This window comes from Columba livia, chromosome 2 (genome assembly GCF_036013475.1).
Source record: "Columba livia isolate bColLiv1 breed racing homer chromosome 2, bColLiv1.pat.W.v2, whole genome shotgun sequence".
Lineage (NCBI taxonomy): Eukaryota > Metazoa > Chordata > Aves > Columbiformes > Columbidae > Columba > Columba livia.
In genome coordinates this window covers 39,149,497-39,177,458 of record NC_088603.1, presented here as the reverse complement: position 1 = coordinate 39,177,458, position 27,962 = coordinate 39,149,497, and the positions used below count along the sequence as shown (strand labels likewise).

At 39.6% G+C, this 27,962-nt stretch overlaps 2 long non-coding RNA genes across 4 annotated transcripts in view; one reads left to right on the top strand and one right to left on the bottom strand.

Annotated features, from left to right (window-relative positions):
• LOC110360106 (uncharacterized) overlaps positions 1–19,023 on the bottom strand; it is a 58,824-nt gene extending 39,801 nt beyond the window's left edge. Inside the window, exon 1 of the long non-coding RNA XR_010470112.1 lies at positions 18,928–19,023. This is a non-coding gene — a long non-coding RNA (uncharacterized LOC110360106). The remainder of the gene's footprint in view (positions 1–18,927) is intronic.
• LOC110360107 (uncharacterized) lies at positions 11,026–24,370 on the top strand. 3 transcript variants are annotated; one of them, XR_010470111.1, is made up of 4 exons: positions 11,034–11,353; positions 12,645–12,735; positions 19,861–19,978; positions 20,526–24,370. It is a non-coding gene; the product is annotated as an uncharacterized LOC110360107 (long non-coding RNA). The 3 variants fall into 3 exon arrangements; XR_010470110.1 differs by having other exon boundaries at positions 11,026–11,353; positions 12,009–12,735; positions 19,861–24,370; XR_010470109.1 differs by having other exon boundaries at positions 11,031–11,353; positions 19,861–24,370.
• The last annotated feature ends 3,592 nt before the right edge of the window (positions 24,371–27,962 follow it).

Below are 27,962 nucleotides of genomic sequence, written 5' to 3'. Positions count from 1 at the left end.
ACAAGTTATAAATTCTAGAAAGGGTCACTCATGTGATTTTTCCCTTTTCAGATGCACCACTTAAATAGGCAGAAGGATAAGGGCTACTGGAAGAAAATCTGAAATATTGCCCAGTATTCTAGAAACATAATCTAAATGTGATGGGATTATCTAAAGGCTCTCTCAATGAGAACAACTTTCCTACTCAAAGGTATAAGAACACCACTGATATTTCTGGAAAATCTCATCAACTTTTCTCATTATTATTCCTATTCTACTGTCAATATTGAGCCTGAAAGCTAAGACAGTGTTTGTCAACAGCATTACTAATGTGGCCATTACTGTAGTATTTCTAGGCATTAGATAAGGTTTGGATCTTTCTTTGTGTTTTCATTATATATGATGGAACTGATGGACTAAAGTCTTGCATCTATTTTGTCTTAATGAACATACCTTGGGACACATTATTTTCAACAGGTATATCCTCTTGATTTCTCACTCAATATTTTCAGTGGAGTTACTTGAGAAGTGGCACGTAGCCTCCCAAAATTTCAAATATAGTTCATCCCTTTTTAAGAAAGGCTGTAAATACAGAAATAAACACCTGTGCAAAAAGCACAGACTGTGAAAGGGGAAATATCTTTGGTAGGAGTAGATTTTGAAAGTGTTCCTAATCCTATTACTTTACAGCCAAAGTTACTAAGCCATCATTCTGCAAAGGTGTAACACCTAGCATGAATGTCTTGGAGAACTGTGAATTTTCCTCATACAGTATAGCATCATTACAGAAACACCTGTGTTAAAAATAACTTCAAGCTTATCCATTCTGAAGTATTCCTTAACCTTTAAAATGTTTCCTTTCTTACCTGATGCTTTAATACTTGCATTATGTCCAGACCACAGCTGTGACAGCAAAAGCATCATCTTTTTTTTCCTTTTCTTCTGACAAAGTATAGTACTTCTCTTCAGTGACAAATAATTGCATCTACACCTGTAGTAAACACACACAGAAGTGTGGCAAGTTGGGATGAAAATACCCTCAGTGCAACATCTATTCATTTTGTGTCTGTCCTCACCTAAGGTGTAACTTCCATGACCCCCTCCTGCAAGTGGCACTGTGCTGGTCTGCAGCAGTAATACCCCCAGCTGGGGGCAGGGAGGGGGAGACTCACCCTTCTCCTGGGCACCCACTTCACCCCAGTGTCCTGCAACACTGCTGGGTGCAATAGTAAGCCCAACATAAGTCCCAGCATGCAAATGAACTGATTCTAAAGAGGGGAGTGAGTTGTTTCCCAAGGAGGATGAACAAGAGCATGACAGAATTGAGCTCAATAAACTTAAAAATATTTGTCCATCAAACAAAAACTTGGTGACCTAAATAGACTCACTCTATCTGCTACAGCTCATGCAGGAGCACAAAAGGACAAGATTCACCTTGCAGTGGTCTTCATGAGAGTTTCCTCTTCTGGGATATAATTGTCAGCCAGCAAAATTCACACATCTGACTTTTATATAGCTTTCTTTACCCATCTTGGTACAGCAGACATTTGAGGGGTAAGAGTGATGAAGAGTATTGAAAAAGAGAAGAGTCCTTCCACCTACTCACAGCTGCAAAATGCAATCAGTTAGGGCAAGTAAAGCAGCAGCCTGAGGCAACTTGAGAACCACAAAAACTTTTACTGTTTGCCCTTGTCCTGGTTGTTAATGCAGAGTAGAGTCTGTCCTACAAAAGCTTTTCTATGTGTATAATATAACATTTCTTTGTAGAATCAGTGATAACTCAGACCAAAGAAAAACCACCGACAGTCCCCTTCCTAGGAAAAGCACATTCTTGATGCTCATTTACTACTTTCTCTGCCAGCTGTTTTAACTGATTAGTCAAAGGCACACTCCTTGTTGACATTAAATGTGTGGCAAAAACAAGTGTATAAATGTATAATTATTTCCAACACTTGCAATGAGATTAAGCATTTAATGGATTAGGAAAATAACAGGATTTAATGGGGTCATTTATGCTGCAACTCTAGTATAAAAATGTACAGTGTATGCATACATCTCAGATTACTATCTCTGTAGTCCATCTAGCTATAACATTTTAAATATTTTATCTATCCAGCACTAATACATTTGTGGTCTCTTCCTTTTTAATACACTACAGGTGAGTGTCCTTGGGCATCTCTGTAGTGAACACGTGGCACAGTTGTTATTGCCATTAGTGAAATAGCATTTTTCAGTATGAGCTAATTTTGGTATCTTATAACTTTCCTACATCTGGGGAGCTGCCTTTTAAGCCTCAGGCACATACAACAAATGCCTCTCTCATTGATTCTCCCTCCCTATGTTGCTGGAGTCATCACAAGCTCTACCAGTCTTCATTGCAGTGTCCCTACAGCTTCCTGGGAAAAAAAGAAAGGAACAGCAAGCAATGAGGTGGTGAACCCACATATGTACCACTGTGTTGGTTGTATTTGGCAAGGTTTTGGTGGCAGGAGGGCTGTAGGGGTGATCTTTATGAGAAGAAGCTGGGGGCTGCCCCATCAGAGGTGCCTCTGTGACAACATTCTTGGAATAGGGCAAAACATACTGGTCAGGCAGAAAAGAAGTGGGGGGGGGGGGGGGGGGGAAGAGTGAGAAACAACAGAGGAAACACCAAGGTCAGAGGATGAAGAAGAAGAAGAAGAGGTTTTTCAGGTACCAGAGCAGATACTCCCCAGCAGCCCAAGGAGAGGACCACACCAGAGCAGATGGATATTCATGAAATAACTGCAGCCAATGGAAAGACCACATTCAAACAGATTTTTTATTTCCCGAAGGATGACAGCTTTTGGAGAGGACCCACACTTGAGAAGGGGGAAAGTGTGCGGAGGAAGGAGCAGCAGAAAGAAACTGCTGTGTATTGACTGTAAACCACAGTTACCATCCTCCCTGCGACACTCAGGAGGGCGATGAGAGGAGTCCGGAGTGGAGGTCTGAAGTTGAGCCTGGGAAGAGGAGATGTTGTTTTATGTATGTATTATTGTTTCTCACTACCCAACTCTATTTAAACTGGCAATAAATTAAATCAATTTTCCCAAGTTGAGTCTGTTTTTCCAGTGATGGTAATTGGCATGTGATCTCCCAGTCCTTACATCAATCCACAAACTTTCTCATTCTTGTTTTTTTTCTTATTTCCCCCACCCCATCCTGCTGAGGAGGGGGAGTACAGATGAGTGGGCATTTGGCTGCTAGCCAAGATTAACCCATCACACCATTGGAAAATTCTAGATTGATTTTTCAGACACTATGATCTAGACGTGGCTTCATGATACAGCTTGCATCTCTTTCCCAGGCTAATTTGAAAAAGAACGATCCTGAGTATCTGTCCCTTACAGGTAAGGTCAGTGTGGACATCCAAATGGTGGAACAATAAGCTTCTTTTTTCAGTCTAGATTGCAGAGTAATGAGGCAACCCTGATCTAGCATTGATCAGGAGAGTCCAAAGCTAGATGGTGCTGGAAATTGTAGGAGGATCAGAATAAAAAGCGGTGTCCACACACACACACACGAAAGTCTATCTGCATCCCAAAGAATACTCCAAAGAATACCCACAAGTGTAGAAGCAGTCTTCTTCACTGAGAGGGTGGTCAGTCCCAGAGTGCAAGGAGCATCTGGACGATTCTCTTAGTCATATTGTTTAGTTTTAGGTAGTCCTGTACAGAGCAGGGAGTTGGATTCAATATTCCTTATGGGTCCCTTCCAACTTGAATACTGTATGATACTATGATTCTAAGAAAGGGAATAGCAGTAGGAATTCCTCTAATTGAATTACTCTCTCTCTTTTGACTTGTCTAAACTGAAGGAAGCTTGATTTGTGTGGTATCTGCATTCTGCCTTCTATATACTTAATCTGCTATGAGTCTTTTAGAAAGATGTGCCTGGATGCTTAAATTCCTGGAAAACTAGTAATAATATTGGCTGTAAGATCCAAACTTATAAGTGACAGAAAAACAGCTGTGTGATTATTGATGCTTCCATTCACAGGACATTCAGATAAAATGAAAAATGTTGAGCAAATCTAAGGCTTTTTAACAACTTTTTAAACAGCATGAAATACTTGGTGTAACCTGAAACAAAAATTTCATTGTGATTTTGAGAGTTTCTTTAATTCTTTAAAATACATTTCAAAGGAAATTGAATATGTACAGTATTTTCAAACCAAACAATGATACTATTTATTTTAAAGTATTGCAATTAAAAAACAAACAAACGAACAACAACAAGAAAAACATGTTTTCCAATGGCTTTTTAGGGGTTTAAGGAAAGTTACCTTTTGTTCTGTTGTTTTTGACAAGTAACTTGATAAAATGAAATTAAATTCTCAGAGTTGTTTGGTAATTCTGAACCTGCCTTTTTGTGTACATGAAAAATACATACACTGTATCAGATGAAAAATATTGACAGACTCTACCTGGAGCCAGACACACTCCACCTGGAGTGCTAAAGCTCTGGAGCTGCCATGAGGGAGATGTCTGGGGAAGGCTGAGGGATGGATCAGTGTTTCTTATTGATTTCAGTAAAGTTGCTTAGGTCTTTGAATACCAGAAAAGGCTATAAAGCATATAACAAAACTAAATAAACAAAAGAACCAATATGCCCTTTGATGTTCTTTTATTTAGGTAAAGCTCCCAACAAAGTAAAAAAGACTGTATCTTATCTCCTTGGAGAGTGAATATATCATTTAATTAATATTTTTCAATTTTTTAAGTTTTGTGAACAAAGCAAAAAGCCTGGCCAAGAGAAGCAGACAGCATAGAGTGACAAACGACCATAAATCTGGATTCAACAGGTATAGTCAATATAAAGAGAAACCCTATTCTCACCAAAACCACCTTCCCCTCTTATTGCTACAGATGACACATCTCTCGCATTTGAATTTTCACAAAATCTGAGGCTGCAATGAAGGCAACAGCTAAAGACTGGTCCCTGCTCAGAAGCATCTATTTACCTTTCAGAAAAGGGACAATCTTACAGAGCCTAGGGAAATACTCTCATGCTGAGATGTGAGCATGTATCTATCCTCACTGTGCATTCCTGTCAAATTCATGTCTCTCACATGCTTATTAAGTATCACGTGCACATGTTTAGACCAGACTGACCAAGAGGTGATCTAGAAGAGGTACGCAACTCTCCTTTGGCAGCCTGACTTTTCCACAGATAGAATGGGTGCAGCTTTGAGGGTAGAAAGGCACAGCTGACTGGGATCACCCAGTGACTGCATTATTGCAAGGAAATAAGGAAGGAGGGTGAGAAGAGGAGGCACAACCCCTGCCTGTACACAAACCCTAAAACTTGCTGTCATCTTTGAGGGAGGGAGGAAGACAAGCAGCAACACCTCTAAGAGCTCACAGCCAGAATGGGTGGAGAAGGAGGTTGCAGAGATGGAGGTGCTGCCATGCTTTATCAAAGAAGAAAGAAAGAATGTGGGCCAGGACACAGACCATCTGATCACCCAGCACCCAGAAATCCAGCAGAAATCCTGATCTTAGAGGAGGCCCCCTAGTTCTCCTTAGTGGGAACCTTTCCTGGAGATGTCAAGACTGGACTGTGCTGAACTGGGATGTGACCTCCTTCATACGAGGTCTATGGACCTACTTAATTCTCATCTTATTCCCTGTGACACAGGATTTGCATGCACTGACTGCAGTCAGTACTGAAACACACATCTCATCTATGCTTGAAGTAACTTTGACTGGATCAAATTTTCTATCTTTCCTTGCCCAAACATAAGAAGCTTAATTTTGTGAAAACCTGGTATCTTTTTCTTTTTTGATTTTGTTGGTAAAACACGATGTTATTCTTAAAAATAAAACATCACGTAGCCAAAGTCAAAAGGAATATTTCCATCACTTTCTTACACTTCTGTATAAAGTGCTATGAGGTGTTCTGGCTATCAGTATACCTACAGTGTTAAATAAAGCCCACAATCAGTTTTCCTAAGGAGAGGAACACAGTTATGGCAACTGGTCTTCTACCGGTAGAAGGCAAAATTGCTAACCAGGCAGGGCTCACAGGACCAAGTGAAGCCACCAAGGTGCCAAGGTCATGTAGCAGTGCAGGATCTCCTCTGTCCATGATGTGAAACGCTTTCCCCCCTCCACCAGACTCTTCCACTGATAAACCCCTAACTCAAATTTGTGGACAAAGCCAGTTCTACACTGTTTAGTGAGATTTCCTGACACCAAATTCCATTGCTTCTGGGTTTTCTTTTTCACAATAAGAACGGTGTCTTGGACTTTTTATACTTGTTCCAGCACTTTGTATGTCAAATGGATACAGATGTGCATGTCTGCTCACCTTGTTTATCTCCAAAAAAATCTCACCACATCCATCTGGTCCCTGACTAAATGAACTGACTGCATTTCCCCCATCTCAGGATCAAATCAGGAGGGGGTATTTTGTCTTATAGTCGATTCCATATGACTATACTGGACGGTACCCAGGTCCCACTTCTATTATTTGTCTTTGAGGACAGAATTACTGTTATCTAAAAGGAGGCAATGTATTCTCAGTAGTGTGCAAACATTGGTTTAAATACTTTAGGTCTTTAACTTAACACAAATACATTCTTCAGATTGAATTGTCAAATCTTTCCCCTTTTCCTTTTTAAAATCAAAATTAAATATAAAATATTATGACAGTGTGAATTGTTTTAACTAATAAATTAGTCTTTTAACCAAGACTCACAGACAGAAGTTGGGAAATCCATAGTCGTGGTTTCTGCGACTGAACTACAGCAAGACTTGTCATAAATCCCCCCTAGATATCCAATGTTTAATGCATAATGCTGTATACTGTTTTGGTAGATACATTTAAACAACAACGAAGCAAAACAAATTGAGGGGGGGTTTTGCACTTTTAACTCTCAGTCAAGATATTAAATGGACTTAATATTTTTCTGTTATGTTTGCCTATTTACATGTGCATTTGCTGTGCAAAGCCAGGTGATGCAACTTTTATGAAAACTTCACTATTCAGTAAATTCACTATGTGCTTTTCTGCTTATATACACACCACACAAACACAAAGATGTGCACATACAGTCATTCTTATCTACACCAGTGACCAAAGCTGAAAATAAAACCATTTTTCATATTGCCTGTGCCTGTCTCACACTGATGTTGCAAAGCTGGGACTTGAAAATACCTTCCCAGTTTTCAGCTGTCTTATATATAAGGATTCCTGAGCTCAACATGGGATTCACACTATTTCAGTTTCTTTTTGTTCCAATAAATACAGGAAAACAAACAAACCATTCATAACTCAAAATAATTTGGTCTAACTTTTACTTATATCTTTCATCTTTTCCTATTTGAAGACCTTCTATAATATTTTCCTAGTTCTTTTCCCTTTTTCCTCTTTACTGAGCTCCTCACATCTATCCCCTCCCAAATGTTTCCCATGCTTTTAATCAGATCATCCATGCAGAGACATACCACATTCCTCATCAGACTGATGAGAAGAGGAAATATTTTGAAGACATCACCATCACCCACACAACAATGTCTCCCTTTCCCAGAATGTTTCCTCTCAGATTACTACAGATGGGCCCAGTCTCAGGTTTCCTTTGAACATCTATCCTTGCATTCAACTCATCCTTGTTTTCAGAAATGCTTTCTTCACTCTGTGAATAGGGGATCGATTTCTAGTTATAGTAATCCATACATATTTGATGGCCAAAATTCACAAGTATTATTCAAGTATCCAGGCTTGAGGCAGCTAATCTCAAGAAAGCTGATTTAGATCAGAGCAGCCTCTGTGCTGAAAAGACATCATACCATCACTTAATTTCCTCCACTGGCTTCCTTTTGAAGACAAGGTCATATTCAAGATTTTAGCCTGCATTTTTCAATACATATATATGACTAGTCTGAATTATGCATGGGATTGTTTTGTCCTTTGCGATCATGACACTTTGCATCAGCTACTCTCCAGATGTGAACCAAGTGTCTCTTCCAGTGCAAACATGTTAGGGCAGGAGAGAACTTGGCCAGCAGCCGGTGCACATAGCTAGAAAGGAATTCACGTCCGGTATGCACAGGAGGACCACAGACTCATCACATCGAACACAACGTATATCCCACCATATACCCCACAACACACATCCCGCTGCGTATGCCTAAAGCAACACTTCACAATAAAACAGCCCAAAACCAAAGCCAGACATAAAATGTATGGACACATAGATGTCCAAATATCTTTCCAAGTGTAAATGGCAGACTAAAAACATGAGTTGCTTTATTCACAAAGGATAAAGCTTTAGCAAACATATCACAAACGTATTGCTAGACTGCTTAAACTGCTGGCCTAAAATGGTTGACATGCATACACGTTGTCATGCAGGTAGTGTCCACACTGCCCACACATGTGCACATGTCTATAGGCCAACCACAGGTCAAACACATCAGTGTGACACTGAATGAATCCCCACCCCACTGCGCACATTGAAAGTGCTTATTTATATATTGACGGCTTCTGTAACTGAAAGCAGGTGGGATCTGGACATAGATTCACACAATTTTGCTTAAAACCTCTTACACAGGTTTTAACTTGTGTCTTAATTCCTGGTTTCATATTCATTTTTCACTAGCTTGAACATAAGAGCAAAAAAAATATGAGTCAGTCAGTAAGAGTATGTTCTTTCACAAGTAGGAGCTCAGATTTCAGACGCAGGTTCTGCTTTGGCTTTTGTAGAGTCTGAACAAATTTACATTAAGTGACAAGTGATGTCATACAGCTGAAGGACATAAATGCCAGTATTTTATGTATGGTTTATAGAGTCACAGGCTCAAAAAAGAATGGTAACAAGGAAACCAGAGTGATTATTTTTTCGATACCCCAGAGAATCTTCAGCCCTCATTTATCTCATCAGGTGCTACACATGCTCTACACTTTTCAGAATCAGGCCCCTATAGCCCTATTGCTGTAAGGACAGAAACACCTGAGCACTCTCCTCCTTCAGATATGGAAGGATTTATTCAAAATGTTTGTGAATCAACCAACTGTCTTAGATATTTTCTGCCTTCAAGAAATGTACAAAGCAATGTGTAAGGATGTATAAATGACTGGCTCCTCATCAGCTGTGGGATTCTGTAGCATCTTTCATGCATTTGGAGGATTGAAGATGTTTGGGTTACCAGTTAAACCCACCACAACCAAACCAGTATGGTGTCAGAGTTGGAGGTTTGGAAACTATCAGCAAAAAGGAAGTTTGCTGTTCATACTGGGCTGCATTATCTTCATGGTATAATTTCCACCAGTGTATATGAGGAGAGGTCTCCATTAGCTCTTTCTAGCATTTTCCACCCCAGCTCACAGTTTCAGCCACTCAGAGAATCGTTTGTGTGGCCTACAAGAGATATAAACAGTGTGATGATCATGAGTCCTTCCACCTTCACGGGAAGGGATGAACCTAAATGGAAAGTCTGTCTTTGCTGCCAATATGGTGTGTACAGATTGTCCTTCAGATAAGACTTTGAATTATGGCTGAGGGATCTCACTTGCACAAGCTTTAGACTTCCATGCTCACAGTTGTCCAGAAGGCTGTTGCCCTTTGAGATCACATCAGACAAAATACACTGACATAAAACTGGTTTCTGCCCTGAACCACTTTACAGTTTCTCCAAACAATTATTTTGCTGAACTCAATCTAAAAAAATGACCATTTATTTTAAAGTGCATACAGTACCTTCCTTAACGCTGCATCCAAAGCAAGGATCATTCATGTGTGAGTTTTGAAGACGATTTTATGAATTCTAAGTTATTAATAAATTAGTCCTTTCAATACAACCAAAGTAGCAATGTAACAGTGGAAACCCTGTATTTGGAAAAGACTGAAAGGTAAGACTGCCAAAAGAAAGTAAAAAAAAAAAATTACCTAAATATCACTAGTATACAAAATGGTACAAAACTATAATAAAAACACAGCTATTTAAAAGAATAGGACATTTGTATGATTGGATGCAGAAAGAAAACTGGTACACATGCATATCAATATGATGTTTAACCTCTTGGAAATCACTTTAATCAACAGAGTGACTGAAACTGTTAGTCTAAAACGAAGTATTACTGCTTCAAATGCACAAATAGGCAGAGTGTGATAGTGGAGCTGCTTCTCTGGTCCACAGGTTCTTGCCATACTCTGTACTTTAGGGTTGCTTGAGCAAAGTGAACTGATACAGTGGGAATACGAATGCTTCATCTCAAAGGCAACTGTATTTTTAAATATATTTTTTAGCACTTCGTGATGTATTTGCCTGTATCAGGAGACTTAAATATTTAAACAGGGTGACAAAGTTCATTTCAACCTCAATGACAGTCAACCCCCCTGACATCCGCCTTTTGTAATGTGAGCAGAATTTTCTTCATGGAAATAGCCTGCCTCAAAGGAGTAAGGAAAAAAAAAGAATCTTCTGTTCCAACTTTTAAAGCCCTGAAAGTCTTTGCAATGTCTCTCTCACCTTTACCTACTTAGTCGACCCACCCATTTCCCACCAATAGCCATTGATTTTGCTAACAGAGCTGCCAGCACATTCGCAGTGGAAAACCAGCTGCCCGCTCCAGCGCCTAACACAGAGGCGAGGGGAGGCTCGCAGAGTCCATTAATGACCTCCCGGAGTACCAGGCGTGGTTCAGTCTGATTTCAAGCCTAAATTTTCCCAGGCCAGCCTGGGCGGCCTTTCTTTTTCCCCAGCGCAGCGTTCAGGTCTGCTGGAGGGGTGTGTCCGTCCTACAGCAGACCCGGGGATGAGCAAGCGCCTTGAAAATGTGACAGAACAAGAATCACGGATTTGTTTTCTCACCCGGCGCTGCCCTCTGGGGTTTCGGCGGGCGCCGGGTCAGCCCGCACGGAGCCATCTCGTGGTCCGCCCCGGGAACGGCAAGCGGCGGGACCCCTCCGGCTCCCGCTCCTCTCCTTCCCGAGGAGATGTCACCATCCTGCCCCGTTTCGGCTTTCCTGCGCCCGCACCTATCTCTGTATCCGCTGGTTGCTGGCCGTCCCCCGCGGCGCACCCCACTCTCAGATGTGCACCGTGAGTTAGGCAAGAGCCAGAGGCAACAGCAGTGTTGATGCAAGTTGTTAGCTTTTGTAGCTGAAAGGCTGAGGGGAAAACAGCAGTGTAGCAAAGAAAAAAAACCCTCTTACTTGGATGGGAAGAGCTAATAGTTGTCCTCAAGTAAAGCACTTGGCTCATATTATGGCACTGTCACTAGCAGCCTGAGAGGAGAGGCAGGACAGAGTTCTCACAAGCCCCATCCTTGCACCATCCCTTATTTTAAGTTCTCTCTACCAGTTCCACCTGCCGCAGGATTGAGTGAGCACCTACAGCTGTCCCAGGTATGCTGGGAGTGGGAGCCACACTACACAAGCAAGGGGAAAGCTCCCCTTTGCCTTTCTGACACTGGGGGGGGAGAAGGGAAGAATTAGCCCTGGCTTAGAAAAGACCATTCAGAGAAAAGAAAAGGTATTTGTTAAGTGAAATACTTTTTATGCTGAATAATAGAAGAGTACGAAGAAGGTAGAGTAATTTGTATAGTAAGTTAGTAGCAGCCATGCTGACAAATATTAACTCTAAGGGGAAATAACACCTCAAGAATGGCTTGGTCAAAAGGAGTTTAATCTGCTGAAATGGCTTACTTGGGAAATTTTTATTACTATTATTGTTATTTTTGTTACTAGTAACGAGGGGCGGGTGTGTGGAGGGGCTGAGAGGAACAGGGCAGGAAGAGAAGTGTGCAGAAAGGAAACAGAAACCAACCCACTTCTAGGCACACCTGGATGTTTGCAACCCCATTCTTCATGTGGCGAATTGAAAATAGATCTGCTTTTCCAGCACTGGAGGTGTAAAAGATTGTTCCCTATACACTGCACAGCTGATACAGCAGTTCCCCAGACCCTGTGTCTTCAAACAGGAGAATGATTGAAGCAGGTGATTACCCACTATTTTGACATTTATGTCAAGCTTGACCTCTTGTTCCTCCTTCCTCCTTAGCTCCTTCCTTCCATCGTCAGCCAAAATGGACATGGTCATCTACACAGTGGACAAGATTTTAATTGAAGCAGTTGCTGTCTCCCCACTGTACATCTGTGCCACTGGCCATGGGAGTGAGGGGGGAGCAGAAGCTGCCTACCAGGGACTTCAGCTTCCCGTGCAGGCAGGGAGAAGGTGAAGAAAGTTTCTCCTTCGCCCTCCACTTTGAACTTGCCCTATGCAAGTGTGGCTAAACAAGAACAAGAGGATCTTGTTATTCCAACATATGACTCTAGAAACAAAGCGAGTCTGACATGTTCCTACCTCTCTCATACTGCAGATGATTTAAAGACCGTATCAGTCTCTGCCCCCCCGTCGTGCTTGTGCAAGTGTTTGTGGGGCTGCTTAGTAAAGCAGTGACTGAAACAGCAGAGTCTAAAGAAGTGCTTTGAAAACCAAAAAAAAAAAAAAAGAGTGATTGTCCACAGAACATTTGTGTCCATTGTACTGGCTCATAGAGCTGCTGGAATAAGCAGAAAGACAGCGATCTTCAGCCAGCTTTCCCAAGATAAAATGTTTGCTAGTCTCCACCATTGTTGAACTGTCAGAGTCACAGTTAATAGGAAAAATGCTCCTTTCATTTCATGTGTGACACAGAGACGCGGGCTTCAAGACCCTGCTTGGTGACTCTCAGGGAATCCTGCAAGCTCCACAGAGCCTCCAAAAAGCAGCTTCCCTGACTGAGACAGTAAGTAACCAAGAGACTGTGACACATGCTGACATAGTTAAAATGGAGCCCATAAAAGCACAGGAGCTAGAAGTTTCTCTGCCAACCTCAGGCAAGTGGTTCTGGGGAGGGTTTCTGGCTCTGAGGGATGGCACAGCAAGTTAGCACAGGGCAGCTACCTCAGCCTGGCACTGTGAGCAGCTCATCAGCTCTTCTGAGAGTTTTCTCACTGCCCTGGGTCACATCTTTCTCACGAAGATTTTAAAGGGATGTCATAACCATACATCCTCCCATATGTATAGTTAAGAATTAGAGCTTTCCTAACCCTGCATAATTATTAACATGAGAGCAATTAGATAGAAAGATCAAATTGATTGTTATTAAAAGGCCAATGAAGAACATAAAAATCTACAAATTGGCATAAGAAATCTTGATTCCAGAATACTAAAACCCATAACCTGTGGAATGTTTTGTTTAGGTCATATGATTTATGTTATGGGACGTATTTTTCAAATTCCACCTGTCCTGTGCTATCTATGAACAGTATAATTCATCACGTCAGTCTCCAGGTAAAGGAGAAGTTACAGCTACCCTTATTGGCTTTTGCCTAATCCCACACTTTTATGACCTGACCTTAGAATATTATTTTAAGTTCAGCTAAAACATTAATTGGAGATACTGATTTATAGATGGCTTTTTTTTCTTTTCATCACTGAACTGATAGAGTAAGCTATGATGAGAACTTTCTGGATGATAGATGTCATTTTCCTGAGCATTGCTATTAGCACTTGTCCAGTTCCAGGAATATATATTAAAGAAAAAAAAGACGCACATATGGCTTGGTGTAATTATGTAGCCCTTCACAGTAAAAGAACTATTTAAGAGAACACAGCTTCATAAAGCTATGTTTATCTCCTTTTAATTTCTATTACTTTTTCCAAGTCTGTCAGCTTTACGTGTAATTTTACGTTTTGTCAAATGAAGTTGATAACACTAATTTCACAGAAATAAAGGCCAACATTCATAAACTACAATAACAAGCCAACACATGCCTGTATCTGTGAATGGGAAGGGGGATAAGAAAAAGGCCTTGTTTGGTAGGCAAACAAATTTCAGTTTGCATTTCACAAGGGATTATCATTAGTCTTGAGCAAACTTAATGTCTGTGAACATTTTATATTATTCTTATGGTCCACAGGTTTTGCAGAACTAGCTTGAATCGAATTTGCAGACTTTTCTTTGATGCAATTTAAACCTTTTTTTAGTAAGAATTAGGACTGTACAACAACTTAGCAGCCAGGAAATAGCACACAGCTACCTAATGTGCCAGGTATTTCTTTGGACTGTGGATAGAGGTATTGCTAGTATTCCTTTCAGATCTTCTGTCCATACCATTTAATCCATTATTCACACTACGTTTGTATTTGTTTTCCCATGCTGCTTTCTTCTCTTCTGCTTCCCTTATTTTACCATTAGATATTATTCTATGTGATCATCTCCTAAAAAGAGCAAGAAGCTAATAATATTTCATTATTAGAAATGGTCTTTGAATGGGTTTGTAATGAGGTAAAATGAGTTTACCCATCTCTAGTTGTTTTGTATACAATATTATCCTAATAGTGAGAAATACCTTGACAGAATTCGCTTAATTTAAACATTCAAAAAACTGAGAGCCTGTGGTAGCTGGCTTTATGGATTTACACAGTACTGTACCTTAAAAAGTCTAATTTTACGGTGAGTTGGTGTGATTTATGCTTTCTTTAGCCCAAAAGTATTTTATACCACCTTCAGACTTACTTAACAATCTTTTATTTGCAAGCAACAGTAGGTTTTGCAACTTTTTTCATAACACATTTCTTTAAAGTGAAGACATACTAAAAACCACTAGAAGAAAGTTACTTTCCTGTTGGAAGTTACTATGGCTCATCTGTGGGAAAAGAGATTTTCATTCACTAAGAAAAGTCCAATAGAAAATAAGATCTTGTAAATAAACAAAACAAGAACATTATTTCATTGTAATGTCCATGGCCCTTAACCACAGATGATCTAAAATTTGGGATAAAAATTTCCTTAACTGGCATGAATGGTGTAAATCAAGCCAGAAGCACAAGCCTGCCAAAACATATACCAGACACTGTTTGTGAAAGTGAAAAGAAAATTAGCACATTGAGAAAGTAAAAACACATCTTTGATGTCAACCTTTCTGCAGACTTCTCTGTAGCTGTAACAGTTGCTATCCCCATTTTCCAGAAAAGTGTGATGGACAACAAGGAACCGGAGAGTGCCTGGAATAAGTGTAGCATCTGTTTGAAGCTGCAGGCAGCAGCTGGGCTGAGTTCAAATGAGTTCGTTGATGGTATTCTTGAAATGACTTATTCTTGGTGGTGTACTTTGATTAACACTTTGACAAAAGTTACACTTAGATTTTGTGAGGCAGGAACTGACAGTCATTCTGCAATAGCATGGAAGTTTGTAGTTTACTCAGCAAAAGCTTGCATGCTAGTGTATTCTAGAAACGTTTGTCACCTCAGTACTTGAGAATCCATTCTTGCTGGATTCTTTTAGTTCTCTGGAATGGAAATAAATTGCATAGTTTCAGAGTTTGAATTTCACTTATTATTCTTTGTATTCATAGAACCATGATCTGAGCAAAGTCTCCACTGTGCAGTTAAGAACAGTTATGAACTCGTAACAAGCTGTCCCTGACCCAGCAAACTTAGCTAGTTTCCTGAGTGCTACCGATGAAACCACCTGCTGATGAATTCAAACGATAGGGTCTTTGTTTTGAGAAACTGACACAACTGATCCAAAGCCCTCTAATGTCAAGGGAAGATCCTTCCTGACCTCAGTAGACTATGGGTCAAGCTGTAGTTTCAGGCATGCCAGAATAAAAGATAATGAAAAAACATTAATGGTCGTTAGTACTGTAACTTTAATATACCATGTTAAGCTTTTTTAGATGCATGCTGCAAAATCATTCAAAACACATATGTGTTCAGGATCATCAAACTTCAGTCATGGCCGCTGAAGAACTATAACAACTATAAAAGATACACGGCATAATCTTAGTCTGGAAGGAATCAAAAAGCTGCTCGCAACAGCACATGTCAGAGAAGACCTTGTTGGTTTTGTAAGGAATAGTGATGTAACTTGGTAACAGCTCAGTCACAGTCAGGTTTTTCCTTGACCAGACTGCATCTGTATTCTCATCTCAACCAGTCTTCTGTATTACTTCAGCTGTACACATTTTTGTTGGTGTTAAACTCACATTCCCAAATCCCTGCTCTATGCATTGAGGAACTAAGGTTCCTTATATGTATTTTCCACTGTCTTTTGGGAATGTAGGAAGTGAATAATATTCTTTCCATTATATGCCCCATGCCCACATCACTGGTGTTGTCAGTTGGTAGTAAATGCAGATCATTTAGCACAGTGTACTTCACCTGCCACAGGAGAATATGAATCTGGTTGAGCCACTTATATCACACTATGCTGGAAATGTCAGACAGTGTATCTGTATATATCATATGTGTATACTATGGCAATAGGAACCAGAACAGATCGAGCTGGTTTTGTTGCTACTGTGATAACATTGCTAGCTTGTGAAAGTTATTATGGGAAAATGCTCTTTGAATAATTTTCATGGTGAATCACAACCACTAGGTTTGGAAAATGATTAGGTGAGGTAGACCAGCATTTCTCAGCATTACAGTGGCCAGTAATACCATTGCAACATTTCATTACCAACATTCATTTCCACTTACATAAGGAAGAAATCAAATAAAATGAGGGTGATACAAATAGTAAAGAAATATTCACAGTTGAGTTCAATTGTTATTTGGTTCTAAATGAAAAGTGTGGTAGTGGTGCAACACAAGGAAGTCCTTGGTTTTTCAAAAAAAATATTTGTTAGGCTCTCTGATGATTTTAAAATGCTGAAAAACTGTAGGCTTGGAAATACTTGCAGGAAGTTAAGCAAATGCTTGAATTTTTGCATATTTGTGAGGAGCTATTTAAATGTCAAAATTAACTGATACTCTGCATTTTAAAAATAATGAACTGTGTACATATTTACACATTATTTTCATGGAGAAACACAGCATCATCTTCCTGTGAATCACTGTTTGCTGAAAGTAGTTTCAAGTGTCATCAGCAATTGATAAAATTAAAGTTTCTCCAATGTTTTGCAGCTTCATTTAAAGTCATCCTACAGGATCTCTAAATGCCAACGACTTTATTATTTCTTCTACAGGGAATAAATTTTGTGCTGTTCTTTTCTGAAAAGATCTCTCCTGTGCTTCCCATAAGCAGTGGTACTAAAAGTACTTTAGGTACCCAAAGTCATGTGTGTAATTTAAAAGAAACAGCCTACCAGGAAAAAAGACAGTGTAACAGCCAGCTGTTTGTGCCACTATGTGCAAAAAAACCCAGGATCCAGAAACAGATATTTTCCACTGTTTCACAGATGGCTTGTTCTCTGATGCTCATCACTGTTGTCATACATGTTGTTGGTTAAGCCATTCTTACGAGTTTTACTGCAAAATTTCTCCTCCAAATGTCTGTGAAGGGCAAATAGTGATTAAATCAGTACCTTTGAGAGGTGGAAACCCTGAGGCCACATCAAAATTAGTCTTGGTGACCAATACCTGACGACTCAGATTAAACTATGCTTCTCTGAGAACTGTATTGCAAAGCAAAGGCTTTTCTTTCCTCTTTGTCCTTATGGCTAAAAGTTACAGACAAAAAATGAATTACACTGTGATGAGCTTGTTAACGCGTGATTCATTCCCAGCAACCAGAGGAAAACTTTATCTGACCCTGTGGATGTGTGGGGAGAGCTGTGAAAAAGCGCGTTTCACTTGCGGTAGAGGCTGCGTCCTGACTGCAAAGAGTTTAATGAAAGTAGAGCCCAGGCTCTAACCTACCCACCCTGGTTAGTCCAGATGGTAATTTCATGAAAAAGGACCCTTGTTTTGGAGGAGACGGGTTTTGGTGCAAAAATATTAGGGAGGAATGCAAGTTGTCATTAAACGATACAGAGGAGTTGGCAGTGAAGAAACTTTCTGTTACCTTCTTCCCTCTCCCCACTTCACAGTTTGCTTCCCCCTGGTTGTGCCGATACAACTAGATGTTGGGCTGTGAGATAAATCAGAACCCTGAAATGATCCAAGTAAAAATAACCCTTCTGAATGTCTTACAACAGAAGTATTACTCTTGTGTAGCTCTTGGAGACCAATTTTAATGCTTATTTTATTTAAAATAAATAAGACAAGAATTATTAATTGTCTTATCAGGAAAACGCTACTGTTAAGCATTATAGAGCAGTGCGTCATGACTTTTTCAATTCATAGATTTTTCACAGCCAGAAGGGACTAAACATTATGAAGATGATTTTGACTTCATGGAGAATAAATCAATCAAATTTTGCGTGAGAAGTGAAAATTGACACCCTAAACTTACAACTGTATAGTCAGGATACCTAGAAATGCAATACTGCTTATTTTAAAAAGAGAAAGAAAGTGAGAGCTAACCTTAATAACGAGAGAACACACAAGACCAAGTGTAAATTTTTGGAAGACGAATTTATCCTGCTTATATATCACTGCTGTTTGCTGACATTGTCTCTACCTAGTTTAAACAGATTGTTGAAAAAAACTGCTAAATAAGAGAAATGAAAAAGTGTGTGCATTTCATACAAGTGGAGCAGGGAACAAGAGAATCAGCAGATTAGGTCATAATCAATGTCTGTTTAAATTCTTTGCAGGGATAACTTTAAAAGCCAGTGTTCAATGTCATGCAAAAGAGAAGAAATGGAAGGTCAAGGGACAGCTCCTTCAGTAAAATGGCAGTGGCATTTTGGTTGATAAGTTATTTGCATAAAATGCGCTGTATTGTAGTTCTGCTACTTTCACAAAATGCATTTAATGCTAAAATACTTTCTTAAACAGTTGTCTGTAAAACACAAGGCAATCAGATGTTACCAGAAAAAATCATTAACAGTTTGCCCTTATCAGTGCCCTGAGAGAAAGCGTAGTTTCAGAGGGGGTTTTGGCCCTTAACCTGAATGTTGCAACTTTCTGCTTTCAGTCTAGCATAGTTTCCTGGATTAGAGAGCGCAGTTACAAAACACTTATTCAAGGAAATCTCATTCTGATTCCTGCAGCTGAGGAAGCTTCAGCATCATTTTCTCACCTGCTTCTCCATGTCACTTACTTGGGCAACTTTCTCTCCTCTGCTTGAGTTGAAGCAACTTTTTACCAGCACGGTTCCAACCATCTCTTTCTTTTGGCTTCATTGCTATCAGATGGCGTGGTGTAGTACTAGCCTGTTTATGTTTTAGAGCTTCTCCTCCTACACGGTAGGTAGCTGGGACCACAGTAGGTAGCTGGGGTTTTGTTGGCTACAGAAAACTAGTGGTGGGAGGAGGTCTACCATTTTCTAGAGAGGTTTTAGAAGAGTGATAGATGCTTTAAATCTTTCAAGACAGAAAATAAGTCCAGATTTACTGAACCCTTCTAGATTGCAGGACATTTCTAAGCCTACCACAGCTTAGAGCAAAAGAGGAATGGAGAACTTTTCTATGATGCAATATAGTAACTAAGATGCTTCCCTGTTTAAGATTATGGCTGTTAATTCTTTTCTGGAACAGAAATATAACTTTTGAAAATGTTAGTGCCATTTGAAAATCATTTATTGCTGAGTTCTAATAATAGCTTTTTCTTTAGAGTGTCGTTTTACTCTTTGCATATTCATTACAGTCTTGTTCTCAGACATAACTTCTAAGACCTAATCTAACATGAACAAAACAATATTTAAATAAAAAAAAAATTTTGAACCAAGATTAGAGCACTTGTATCTACTGCAAACTCTTTACCTCAATGCCAGGTAGTATATTTCTCCTTCTGACATGAATACGCACATATTTTTATGAAGCAGTATGTGGCATAAACTTTGGCAGTATTTCTTTCCCACATCCATACTTACCAAAAATCTTTATAAAATGCTAACATAATCTGAAACTTTAGGAAGAAAATATCAAATAAAGGGACCATTTACAAGGGCTTAATTTTCATTTCAGTTTACTATTGGACTTTATTCTTTTAAAATGTTTAATTTTAACACCTATTATTTTAATCTGTGTTCCAGGCCTTTTGTGACCGGCACTACAGTTTGGAGAAAGAGGGTAGTGAAAGACTGGATGAAAAAGATTTAAACCACCTTTTCCCTCGTTAGTTACATCCATGTAATTATAGCAAAGCACTGGGTGGGTACCACTTTGCCACGCACCTGAAACATTTTTTGCTTGACAGTGCACTGATAGTTTAGTAACACAACCCCCACTGTGACTGACAGTTGGTTTTGGACTAAATCACATAAAACTGAATAGGAGATGGTGGCTATTGGATAGTTCAGCCAAAGTCTATTTGGCAGAGTATATTAAACTTCATGAAGCTCTGCATTATTGCACGGCTCCATGTGATGCTGCTATCTGCAGCACAGGTTTACCCTGAGCTTGGCTACTAGGAGTAGCCAAAGGCAGCGGGGCAGAAAAGCAGAGAATCACTGAAAAAGTTTTATTTAGCTACAACAAAGATTACATGTGTGCCAAACACATCAATATGGCAGATGACCTGACAGAATTGGTTGTTAATTCAGTCTTCTTAAGAAAGTTGTTCCTGGGGTAAGAGCTCAAACCTCAGCTCACTCAAAAGAAAATTATTCTGGAGTGTTGTCTTTATCTTTGACACTTTGGGAAGGCAAAATGAATAAATTAATACTGTTACTTCAACACTTTTATCTGTTTTACTCAGTGTTTTCCAAGACCCAGTTCAATGCCATCCGAATCTGTAAATTACTGAAATGGGAAGCATTTAAGGCTGTTGACTGGACAAAGAGCAAATATCCTCTTTCCGTTGAAGAAGCCAAATCTGAAATCGCATTAATATAAACTTCAGCCCAGAATCACAGATGAGCCTAGTCATCTATCACCAGGGAGAGATGAGAAAATAAAACAGAACAGTGAGAAGAGACTGGATGGAAATGTAAGTCCTGCCATCTGACCTCCACCAGCAGAGTACAACATAATGGGAGCTACTGCATAAGCTTTCCAAACCAAGTTTGTGCTCTTCCCAAGGGTGACAAGATTGCAAGATTATTGCTCCCAGCTGACCTGCTCAGACTCCGGGGAAAGAGTAGATCATCATACCACCTCTACGAGCATGTTTTACTCCAGGCATCTAGACCAGTTGCAATTCAAGGTAATTAAAAGTAGGAGTCCAAAATTCAATTACTTTGTTCAGAATTAAGCATCAAGTGCTTGGAATAATTTAGGGTAGGCAAGATACTAGCCCAAGGCTGACAGGTATAACACAGGTGGTACAGGAGAGCTGTGCCCTTCTGCTGCAGCAGCTGCCAGTTAGGTGACATGAGGTTGTCTCAAATAGTGCTACACACCTATGTTCAGGCAACTGATCTGAGAGCCTAATTTCTCTGTATAGCTCACAGGAGGATGTAGGCACCTGCATTAGCTAGTGCAGGGTGCTGAAACTAGACAATGTGATTACAGCCCTCAAAGGGAGTTTATAGAGGCAGGCAGCCTTGCCTGTTCACCCTTGCAGATACACATACTCTCAGCGTAAGTGACCCATCATCCCTGCCATGAAGACTAACATGGGATTGGGTCTACTTTTGGGGAATGGTGTGGTCCTTTTCCCTCTGCTGTCACCTGTTGCTCCCCATGAGGAAACTTTGCTGAAGTGAGGTGATGCCAAAACTTTGCCTGATGAAGAGCCTGCAGCTTCAGACTGTCTTAATCCAGGCTGGTGTCTCTTACCTCGTCCGCTTGGTCTTTCTTCTGATGCCTAAACAATTCACACATGATGGAGGAGAGATTTGTGAAGAGAATTGGGGAAAATCCCACCCTTGAAAAAATACTAGCATGATGGAAAGGGGATATCTGTAGTATATGAGCTCTGGCAGGCTCAAATGTCCAATTTGAGTGAAGCAAAATCAGGGTTTGCAGCATGGGTCTCTATCTTCCAGGTGAGTGTCCTAATAACCTCTAGGTTGCTGGCTTCTCTAGAGTCACCTTAGAACACTTGTTTCATCCTGATACAAAGAGGGAAATTTCTGAATTTTTGGCAGGATAGTAAAACCACCCAGCTACAGTCTCAAGGCATGCACCCTCTCTTCATGGGAGGTGAGCAATCACACTCCAAGCCGTTCCCTCAGGTACTGGCGCTGCTCCATGGCCTGATAAGGAGGGATAATAGGTCTATGGCCCCACCCCCTGCCTTTGCATTTTTGACATCCTACTTCCCAAATCTGAGTGACAACAAAGGCTAGTGCTGTACTTCTTGGGCTGCCTAGGACACCCACAAGGCAGCCTGTCAGGTCCTGCATGAATGCCAAGGCTTGGCTGAGAGCAGATCCTCCACAAACTGCTTGGGAGACTCAAATGCACTCACTTTTGTTTCTAACCACTGACAACATCGCCCTGGGCTACCTGAACTACTCCAGGGTCCAAAGTATCCTTTCTACCCTACCATTCCTCTCCTGTGCAACATGTCCCTTACAGATACTGGCCAAACCTCACCTGTTGGAGGGGTAGGAAGGAGGAGGAAATTAAACAGACGTTGAGAAGGCTCAGGCAAAGCGGAAATATAATGACTGCTCTAGCCAGTGCTGGCAATCACTGCACGAACTTCCCCGTGCAGCACTGCCAACGCAGCTCGCTCCTGACTGCGACACACCTGCTTGCTGCAAGCTGCGCTGCTCCCTGCCAGGGCTGCCCACCGCACCGGCTGCCTGCCGCGGCGGCGGAGGGGAATCAAACAACCCCCTGCACTCCACTTTGATATGCAAAGGGCCAAATTTAGACCCACAGCTCTCAGTCTAGACCTGTAGTTCTCAGTCCTGGTGGAGTAACCCACCCCTTCACATCCTTATTGCATGTGTACGTGCTATATGCCAAACCAGGAAGTGGCACTTTTCTGTCCATAGAATCCTCTACGTGATTTGCAGAACAACAGTGAGCTCATTTTAGGAGAATTCATTGCTGGAAAATGATTTTCAGTGAATGTTTTATTAATCAACACATGCCAAATCATATCTGCAGGGAAAAACAACAACAACAACAAAATGAACACCACCACCAAAAAAAAAAACCCCACACCCCAAACAACAACAACAAAAACCCAACAAAATAAAACAAAACTAAATCCACCAACTAAAATAAAGCAGAATAAAAATAGTAGAACAATTATTGCTTTAAAATTCTGATTGCCTATAAATTATAACTCTATTCAGCTTCATGACAATTTATGTTTTCATTTATGAAAACATTCTTGTTATTAACTTTCAATCTTGTTTACTGGGGGAAGTAGGAATACACCAAGCAGGCAAATCATTTTAAACCATGTCTTGAAAACCTAGGGTTATGGCACATGGGACACATTTATTGCCACTGTTTTAGAGCACATGATAAGTTTAAAATGGGGCCCTATTTCAAAAGGCAGGGGTTGGTTAGGACAAGGCAACTTACCGTGACCGCAGTTCCTAATGTAAAAGTGTCAATGTGCTTGGTATATTCATAATGTGTTTATTCTCATTACAGTTTTCAATTTGTCAGTGTTTTACTGGCATGCAACCACAGAGCATAGACTGCTATTGCTGGTTAACCTTGTTATTGCAGACAAGTTACAAGTCCTGACAAGACTTTGATAACTGTGCATACTTATTTTAAGCCATACACGAGGAAAGGGTAGGAGGTTCAAAGTAAGTTATGCTTTCCTGTGTGAGTCCCCATATGATCACTCAAAGTTACTGTAAATATAAAAGCAAAAGTGTCTGATTGCCATTTTGTCACTATGACACTAGGCAAGAAGGTAATAAAAAAACAGAATCAAACAGGAGGCTGTAAAACCCTGGAGCCTCAATCCTCTAAAGGAAACGTGTGGATTTAGTCACCTGTACAGGTGTTTGAAGGATGGAGGACTCCTTCACTTGCAAATAATCTCTCCTGGAATCTATATCCCAGAAGAAACAGTGACCAAACAGGTAAAGAGTGGAAATTACTATTTCTTATGGAGAAAATATGCTTTTTTCCTCCTCCTCCTCTTTCTCTAAACATGTTTACTGCCTATTCATCTGTCTCAGCCCCTTGTTATATCCTGTTGTAGACTTTGATTATAAACTTGCTGGGTCAGAATAATCTTTTTCCTATTAATTCAACAAAAACAAAACAGCTTGCAAAAAATATCATCCGGCCTTGATCCCTGACTGAGGCCACATATCACTGCTGGAATGCAAAAATAGTTTTACTATTCAACCAAATGCTCCACAGCAGTTAAATAATAAATATACAGTGGTGGAGAAAAAAATAAATTAAAAGTTTAGGCAGCTCCTGGAAGCGATTTCACAGATCATGGTAAATCAGCTAACGCTCTTACAGCTTCCCAAAAAGAGACACCTAAATAAAATTGTTTTGATATTCAGAGACATTGGCCATGTGCTGTTCTTTAAAAGCGAGGATTGTGGACATGCAGCCCTGCAATTAAAAGCTTCATTTCCTTTTCACATTTTGTCTTCTAAAGTACAAAGCCACCAAAGACTGTGGAAAAAAATTAAAGGAATAAAAACCACGAGAAAAGGTCTTAAAAGGAAAAAAAGGAAAAAAAAAAAAAGAAGAAAAAAAAAGAGAAAAAAGAGAAAAAAAGAAAAAATAAAGGAAAAGGAAAAGGAAAAAAAGAAAGAAAAGAAAAGAAAAGAAAAGAAAAAAAAGAAAAGAAAAGAAAAGAAAAGAAAAGAAAAGAAAAGAAAAGAAAAGAAAAGAAAAGAAAAGAAAAGAAAAGAAAAGAAAAGAAAAGAAAAGAAAGAAAAGAAAAGAAAAGAAAATAAAAGAAAAGAAAAAAGAAAAAAAAAGAGAAAAGAGAAAAGAGATTATCTATCTTTAACAAGCATCTGCCAGTGGCCATTTGCACATCAAATTCTGATTGTTGTCCTGCTGTGGAGAGAAGTGGTGCTGCCCGGTGTACACCTTTGGTTTGAGCAGAACTTCCTTATCATTAAGATCTATTAGTGTTCATTAGTGTCCTACAACATGAGCAGCTGACATATGGGAGGCAGAGCACAGAGAGGCAGGATTATGGTCCCAAACAGCATCTGACACACCTTGGAAATTCCACTTCTTGAGTCTAGGAGTATGCTGCCTCTGAATGGCAGTATTTTACACACTGCTTTATACCAATGGAAGTACATTTTACCAGATTATTAAAGATAAATAAATAAATAAATAAGCTAAACTCAGAGAGCTGTGAAGCTGCTGTAAAATTAAGACAATCCTTTTCTCACTCATCTTTTAATGTTTTCTCAAATTACATGGAGAGGAAAGATAGTTACTGGCTTCAGCCTCAACCTTCTCCACTCTATCATAATCAGAAAAGACTTATAACAACAGTAACTTCTCTACTATCAGACATCTACAAGTTTTTCAGTCTGCAATTTTAGCTCGCATGAAGAGATACTGCTGACCTAACAGGCTTCAAAAAGTTAGAACCATTTTAATGAACTACTTCTAATGTCACTACACTTCTGAGAACATGCAGTTCTTTCAAATGTATTTCCAAGTGAAATAAAGCTTCTGAGATTTATTATAACATGTATAGTTTTCCCGAAAATACAGTAGAATTATGCTTTAATTATTCTTAAGTATTTGAAAGCTAGTTATTTTCTTCTTTGAAGTCTGTTTTGACCCAAGCTTGGTTAAAAAAATAAAAGAAAATAAAAAAATAAAAAAGAAATAAAAAAATAAAAGAAAAATAAATGCAAAACTGTCCATTTCTTCATTTGTTGTTTGCAGTTCTATGGATGTTCTGCATTAGGATACTCCAATGCAGAGCAGAAATTTCTTATACCATTTCACAAAACTTCAAGATGGAACACCTATTTTTCTGATAAAATGTTTGTTTAGAAAAATCTCTTCTTTAGTAGAAACTCTCTGGTGCTAGTTTTGCCACCTTGGTAAATATTTATAGATGAGTCATAAGCCTCTGAACAAAAACTTTGTATTGGGAGCCTGAGTGAAGCACTGATAATAATAGGCATATTTGTGTTTCACTTGCTGACCTTGTATCTGCTACTTTTATGGGAAAATCAAATGCTTTTCATGATTATATTCAATATCTGGCCTACATTTCAAGGCATATCTTCTAAACTCTGCTTCTTGAGGCTCATGCTGATGTGTAAAGAGAATGTTTGTTTATTAATCATACCGAGATGTCAGCACCATGGGTCTTGAGTAAAGTTCACACACTTGTCAAACTTAAACCTTAAGGGACTTTTTGTTGGGTCTGTGAGAGCAAAATGGCATATTTAAAGTGATTCTGTTTATATCCAGTGCACAAAGGAGACTTATTTTTATACCCTGATACACCTCAGTATCAGAAGGTGAAACATCCAGAGTAGTAAGAAATAAAGGGGGGTCACAAACATTCCATCAAACCACATATACTTCACTGTATATGAGATGTCACACCCAGGTTAATCCCATTTTTAGCTCCATGGCTGGCAGTCCATAGGGACTGTGGTGTCTCCACACAGCCATGTTACATAGATGGTCTCTGTAACTGTCATTGGGACAGCAGATTCACATGGCAACACACTGTTTTGGAAAACATTGAAGTTTAATTAAGGTAGGTTGGTTGTTTTTTAATGTAGTGACAATGAGAATTTAAGAATTGACATGACATGAATCGCGTGAGGCCCATCGCCACATGATTCTTGCCCACATACTTCATGCCAGTCATTTCCCACTTTGAAAATGGAGGCTGAGTCTTCTTAGCCTGTTTCATCTCAAGACAAAAATTGAATTTGGACCACCAAGGCTTTCTGAAAGAAAAAAAAAAAAAAAAAAATCAGTTGTAATCCTTATATTGTTCTTGAGGAGGCCAAGATCATTCCATATATACCAACCTCAACCCCCTCAATGCAATTGAGGAGCCAGAGAGGTCAGGCACATCTCTGCAAATGACTGTTGGGGACATGAATTCCAACAGAAGTTGCATTCAGAAAATGAGCCCCCTATAAAAATACAGGGAATATGCTGGAAGGAAGAGACTTTTTCCCTCGGTCACATAAAGTAAAACCATAGCAGGTATTATCTTGCAGGTCTGTGAATAACTCAGACTTTTCAGGTGTCAGAATTATATACTTCCCTCTCTTACAGCAGAACAAAAATAAACAAGCTTTGAAACAAAGAAAAACATTCCATTTATTTTCTCAGGTTTTACATTTGGAAAGATGTGGCAGAGGAACCCCAAAGTTAAGGGAAAACAAGACAAGGGAAAACACACTAAATAATTAACATTCTTACTATTACAGTCACAACAGTTGATGGACCAAGGGTGGGGTATATAAGACACAACAGAGAAGGCTTCAAGTGGACAGTAATACAAGTATTACAGGGTAAAAAGGTGAGTTATATTCCCATCAGCGTGTGACCTGCTGACATGGTTTTAAACAGCACTAGTCTTACTTAAAATGAGTGTTAAAACATAGTAATTAGCCTGGATTGTTGCATAGCACATTTTCCTAGTGTTAACAATCAGGATTGTCAGAAGAAAAAACATGAAAAACATAAACTAAGTGCAAGCCAATATGGGAATGCTTCCATGGCTCATGGAGAGACTGCCCCATTTATTGCAAAGGCATTAACTGTGACATCCTCTGGTGGAGTTTGAAAGGGTAACAAGATTATCTTAGTAATATCACAGTTAAGAAAGTGTGCAAGAACAAGCTGATTATCAGAATCAGCACAAATATTTTATTTTCGTGACTGAAAATAGTTGAAAGCAATAGGAAGAAGTATTGGATGCCAAAAAAATAGGAATAATTTCACTCAAGCATGAGATTCATCAGCCAGCTCTCAAATTTGAGCCCAGACATTACTGACAATTCTAAAAGAAAAAGTTCAGTAACACGTTTTTAAAAAATACAAATGCTTCTGCAATTATTGTTTGCATCCAGATCACAAAGAAGAAGTATCAGAACATGAAGGGGAAGGTCTGGCAGTCCTGCTGAGCAAGATAAAAACACAACGAGAGCTAGGAGACTCATGAAACCAAACAACCCCTCCAAATCCTGTTTTTTGGTGTGGGTTTATTTTGTTTTGGTTTGTTTGTTTTTTCACATTTCCCCAAACAAGATATTAGGAAGAGTGTTCATATATTGAGGAAATTATCCCTAAGGGA